Raw genomic sequence first — 6,831 nt, forward strand, 5'->3', positions numbered from 1 at the left:
AGTGCTCTCTCTCCTGGTTCAGCCCAGGTTCACACTATTCCAACAAGAAAGTTGGGTGACTTCTGATCCGACTTTGCCCTGCAATTTCTGATTTTGATCCAACTTAAAGTGGTTGTAAAGGCAGAAGGTTTTTTTTATCTTAATGCATTCTATGCATTAAGATGAAAAAACCTTCTGTGTGCAGCAGCCTCCCTAATATTTACGTGAAGTCCAGCTAGATCCAGCAATGTTGCAGGAGTGTCTTGGCTGCCTGGAACTCCCCTCCTCATTGGCTGAGACAGCAGCGTGGCACCATTGGCTCCAACTGCTGTCAATCAAAGTCAGTCAGCCAGAGAGAAAGGGGCGGGGCTGGGTTGCAGCTCGGTTTCTTAATTCACACAAGAAGCTGTGGCTTGGCTCGGATGCCCCCATAGCAAGCTGCTCGCTGTGGGGGCACTCAACGGGAGGGCCAGTAGCACCGAAGAGGGACCCGAGAAGAGGAGGATCTGGGAAAAACCAATGCACAGAGGAGGTAAGTATAACATGTTTATTATTTGTAACTAAAAATAACAACTGGACTTTAGTATCACTTTAATGTGACTTTTTACACTCTGTGGTACTGAAGTCATATCAAAGTCGGACCAAGGTAGTGCAGGAACCTTTTCTAGAGTCGGAGCGACTTGTGTCGGTCAGTTAGGACGGCTTTCATAGGGAAGCATTGAATTTGACATGTCATGCGACTTGTACTCTCACAAGTCGGATCCAATGTTGCAACAGTCTGAACCGGGCCTGAAAAAAAGTTTACCAAGCATTAGAGACAGCAGCTGTTAGTAAAGCCTCCCAACAGCAGAATACTATCCCTCAAAGAAGGGAAATATGCTACTTTTAGTATACCTAGCATATTCCATCAAGAAGCCTGGTATTCTTAGATTACCACAGCATGTCCACAGAACGCACCTTACTATGTACTCCCCTTCACCCAATACAGTTAGTTGTCCACCATATACTCATACTAACCAGTCAACTCAAATACATTCAGATAAAGAGGAATCAGTCAACCCCAATATATACACCTATCACATCTGACACCCTGCTCAAAGCGCTTATCAAATCCACAGATTTTGGTCAACAGTTATCCTTCCCCATGCTCCCCATTTCAGTAATGCAGAACCCTGGCCACTTCCCCTATACATGCCTTCCCTTCCTATTCAAGGTAACTAGCCTTCAGTGCTGCCGATGGATCTTGTGCCAGGCGGCAGAACAAGGTGGCTTTAGGCCACTGCAATGGGGCTTCATCAAAGAGCGAGGTCCATGGACAATTGCTATGACTGTCTTCCCCTGAGGCAAGAACCACATAGGGAAGCAGAAGGAATTACTTAGTTTACTGAATATAAAGAAACAAAATTTCACATTATTAACTGTTTAAAGATCAAGGGCCAAACACAACAGCAACAATTTAAAGGGGAATCTGTGCACATTTTGCACTAAGACTTTGCTGATTTTACCTACTCCTCTGGCATCTTGAATTCTATTATTCATTTTTCTTCATTGGGGTGTTTAAGTGTCTTGGCAACTTCTAAAACTTGTTAATAGGAAAATGAAATGTATAGTTGAGGTCATAAAGACTTGCATTTGATGTAAGGATAGAGCCTTCAGGGCTAAAAACAGTTATTGACATAGGGTGAGGTTGCTCTAGGGACAGTACAAAGTGTTAAAGACACTCCTGGAATGTAATACCTTTAAAGTATGCGGCTCACATCAAGCCATGCTATTTAATCCACTGTTTTTGCTTCCAAATTAAAGTTTTAAATATGCAATTCTCCCGAGCAAACATATTACGACTATTATTATGTTGCAATTATTAAACTATGAATAGAAAAAATGCCAATGTGCCAAATTCTACAGAAATAGATCAAATTGTTATGGAATTAGACACTCTACTATTTCAGGCCGGTTAACTAGTGTTTTCAAAGCTGCATGCTTCCCTCAGTGGTTTGTATACCTTTTTTTAATTTAAATACTTCAGGAAATATTTTCTGGCCCCTTTATCTGGAATTAAATATGGTAAATTGCAATTTTTACTATAATGTTATGCTCTTAATCACTTGCCTACTGGGCACTTTTACCCCCTTCCTGACCAGGCCAATTTTCATATTTCAGCGCTCTCACACTTTGAATGACAATTGCGGGTCATGCAACACTGTACCCAAATAAAATTTTTATAATTTTTTTTCCCCACAAATAAAGCTTCTTCTTTTCTTTTGGTGCTATTTAATCACCACTAGGTTTTTTATTTTTTTGCTAAATAAATGAATGAAATGAAAAAGCCAAAAATATTGAAAAAAAACAACTTTATAGTTTGTTATAAAATTTTGGAAACAGGGAATTTTTCTCCTTCGCTGATGTGATGAGGCTGCACTGATGGGCACTGATAGGCTGCACTGATGGGCACTGATGAGGAGGCACTAGTGGGCACTGATAAAAGTGGACTGAAAAGCGGCACTGATGGGCACTGATAGGCACCGATAGGCAGCACTGATGGGCACTGATAGACAGCGTTAACATGGTACTGGCAGCGGGCTGGTACACTGATCGGTCATCCACTATGTCAGATTGCACTGGAAAATTTCCTCCAAAGCATAGGTATAAAAACAGAAATTGTTGTCTTGACCAATCCCAAAGGTATACAATTCTACCATTTGCTGTCTCTTATTAGCTTTCTATAAACAAGAGTCTTATTATGTTGGTTCAAGATATGTAGGAAGTGAAATGATTAAGGAACAATAAGCCACAAAGTTGTAAAATAGGTAAACATTGTGGTGTGTTTGTTAATTTTTCACACTTAAGCAAATTACTTAAAGTGGTTGTAATGAGTATTTATTTATAAAATATTAAACATTATATACTTACCTGCTCTGTGCAGTGGTATTGCACAGAGCAGTCCAGAACCTCCTCTTCTAGGGTCCCCCGCTGGCTCTCTTGGCTCCTTCTCTTCTCTGTGTGCCACCATAGGTAGCCGCTTCCTGTGGTGGCACACCTGCAGGCTCGCTCCTGAGCCAGGCTGTGTGCATCCATTAAGACACACAGTGGGGCTCGGGTCCATCCCCCCACTCCCTCCTTACAGAATTTGATTGACAGCAGCAGGAGCCAATGACTTCTACTCTCTCTTAGAGCATGTGAAGAGAGAGAGAGAGAGAGAGAGAGATAACAGCGCTGCTGCCAACGGCACATCGCTGGATTGACAGAGGTCTCTGGTAGTTATAAAGGGAGGTGAGGAGGCAATACAATTAGTGGAACATTTTTACCTTCATGCAGGAAATGCATTAAGGTAAAAAACGTCTAGCCCTTAGAATAACTTTAAAGTTTTCACATACTGATGTAGCACTGCCCCCTTGAGGGTTGTTGGTTATTGTATGTTCTTCTGTGCCGCTTTGACCCTGTGAACCCTCCAGCCCTCCTGACACTCTAGGTTCAAACATGTTGTGTATAACTTTAAATGACACACTGACACAATACAAATAGATTTTTACCTCCTTAGTTCAGCTTTACTCAAGGAAAAGGCTTATTAATCAACTAGGCCCTGGATAAACAGCCAGGGCTCAGTTGAAATAACACTACGGAACAGTGAATAACCAATTATAATAATAAGTATATACACCAAATAAACACAGTATCTTGCAGTAAGTGAATTCATCTCTCAGAAAGCTATAAATTGCTATAAGAAACACTTTTTTTACATAGTTACATAGTTTGTGAGGCTGAAAAAAGACATCAGTCCATCCAGTTCAACCTATGATGCACGTGCGTGTTTGCTGTTAACCGTGCATTGTATACCCCTGTATTTTGTGGTCTTTAAGGTGCCCATCTAATAGCTTTTTGAAAGGGGAACCCCGGGGCTGGCCTATAATACCTGTATCCTAATGAGAGATGAGGTAATCTAGATACCAGGAACATGTCCCCTTTAGGAGCCATTATATAGCAATGTTCAATTTGCAAGGCCTTGCTAAGATCATCACCGGCAGTTGGAGCTCAAAGAACAAATGATTCCCCAGTGTAGCACCGTGTGAAACAGGCAATGCAGACTAGATAGTTCTGATTATCAATGATCCACTAACTGATCCCAATGTAGAGTGTCTATGTTCAGTGTCTAAGAGAAACTGTAGCAACTGGTAACCTGGACTCTGAGCAGGTGCTCTCTCACCAACTTTGATGTCCTGGAAGAACAGGCAGTGGCAACTATCTACGCTGTGAGACACTGAGATGGCTGCGCACTGCTGTCTCAGTGAGTCCTGCTGACTCCACTCGATCAGTGATACTGCAGGGATGTCCGCGATGCAGCGATGGTCATCCGTCTGTCCGAATGATGCACACGCGATGGATCCCTAGAAGCAAGAGAGCCCGGGCCTGTTTAGCAGATCTCTTTATAGTCTCTCCCACAATTCTCTCCCGGAGCTCATGACTTGCTGGGAAGTACAGTTCTTAAACAGATTGCAGTGCAGAAATATCCTTGTAGAAGACTACAGTTCCATTGAATGGTGAAGTGAGAGCACAGTGAAGTAACCTTTGGTAACGCATGAGGTGTTTCACTTTTTGCATTTCACGGCTGTCTTTTGACTTTTGTCTGGTGAGTGTTCTGCCACTCTGTGTCTGTCACTGGAGAAATTGCTTGAATATAATGAGCCAGACAACTGACTTCTGATTGTTACACATACCTTAGGATTCTATTTTTGGACTTTATATACACTTTGGTTAATATATGAGATATTTTTTCTTTGCATTTATTATTTTATTTGTCTAATCACAGTTATAATTATTAGCGCTGCACTTATATTTATTATATACTGTAACCTGGAGGTTGTATATTTACCTTTAATTTGTGCCAGCTGCTATTCACAATATTTATCTCTAGCGTTCACTTCATCTATAGATTTTGGATTTATTATTTGAGTATCAGCTGGTTTGTTATTTTACTATGGATGACATAGGCGGACCCCTTGACAATGTGTTTGAGCATGAAACGCGTCGGTAGGGGCCTGCACGCTGTCGTCCCGGCCTCATGTTAGGAGCGGCGGTCTTTCATGTGAGTTTTATGGCTATTTTTTTCTTTATGTACATATACTTTTAATTTATAATAAATACTACACTATATTAGCATAATTGTGGTTCCTGCCGGTGAGCTTTTTTTATACAGCACATTTCGTATGATAACTGACCCTGGGGCCGCCATAGAACGCCACGCTTCCAGTATTCTGACTGACAGCGTTACAGGGCTTGTTTTATCCCAGCATCTGGTAAATGCATATAATGGTGAAGTGAGAGCACAGTGAAGTAACCTTTGGTAACACACGAGGTGTTTTACTTTTTGCATTTCACGGCTGTCTTTTGACTTCTGTCTGGTGAGTGTTCTGCCACTCTGTGTCTGTCACTGGAGAAATCACTTGAATATAATGAGCCAGGCAACTGACTTCTGATTGCTACACACACCTTTGGATTCTATGTTTAGCCTTTTTATACTCTTTGATTAATATATGAGATATGTTTTCTTTGCATTTAGATATTTATTTGTCTAATCACAATTATAATTATTAGCGCCGCACTTATATTTATTACATACTGACGGAATACTTTTGACAATATAGTGTATATGAATAGCCATTACATTTTGTTTTAAATGCCCATCAGGTTTTTACTGTTGTTTGTGTCCCCGCTGGGAAAATTCACCCTGTTTGTCATTGTGATGATTGCCACAAAGATAGAAAGTGGTGGGAAATGTCAAATTTTGCAGTTGAGGCAAAATCTTCCAAATTAAATGCCTTTGGCAATTGCCCAAGGGGAAGTTTTTTTTTCACATTATACAGCTTTCTTTTTACTTCCTATATTTTAGAACAGGATATAAAAGGGAATTTTCCCAAAGCGACATGGACAGGAAAAAAATGAATTTAACACTGACAAGGGGTGCTTATAACAATTAGCTTTTATTCTTTTTTGTAAAACCTTTATCCCGCCATTATTCATCCTGACCGGGCTGCCGAGGGACTCAGTGCTGGACACGCCCAGCACTATACTGATTATCCTGGATGTATTCCTAAGAAACTCCAACCTGACAGATGCCCCTTACTGTGGACCCTCATCTGGAGATCCTCGTGGGAATTCTGATCGGGGGGGCCTACCTACTGTCACTTGTGAAGCCAATATACCGATTCTTACTATAATCTTGTTGAAAATTAAGGAGTTTCCCTCTTGAAGCCCTGGCACGTATGACGTACTCTTCTAGGTCTATCAATACAGATCTAGCCAAGTCAGCATTTACCATCTATGCTTAAAGATAAATGAAGGTTTTATAACCTGCTAAGATTTCAAATCTGCCTACATGGTCTTCCGTCCTTGAACCCACAGAGTTTCTGCATATCTGTCTGAGCTCTGGCGCTTCCTGGGTTATCGAGAAAGGCAAACCGACCGAAACGCGTCTAGTCCTGTCCAGACATCTCAGACATTCTCGGTATCAAAGACGTATTTATGACCATGCTTTTATGATATATGCTTTTTATGTCCGTGTTAAAGTAATTTTGTATTTTGATGATTATTGTGTAATAAATTGATATACTTCATACTCAAGTCCTGGTTCTTTCCGTTCAAAGTCCCACTCCTCAGGGGTTTTCTTTTCTTGACACTATTCAATAGGGATGTTGGCAAGATTCCAGGTTAAAACACAGACTCCGAATAAATCTTTTTTAAAAAAAAAAAAACCATGTTTGCTGGAACTGCTTAAAAAGTGTTAGCTGGTGTTCACCTTTCCTTTGTTGGTCAAGTCCATCTAAATCTGCTAGTGCATCTAAAGGGGCCATACATTAT

The sequence above is a fragment of the Pelophylax lessonae genome (assembly GCF_965119305.1).
Source record: "Pelophylax lessonae genome assembly, chromosome: 2".
NCBI classification, from domain to species: Eukaryota; Metazoa; Chordata; class Amphibia; order Anura; family Ranidae; genus Pelophylax; species Pelophylax lessonae.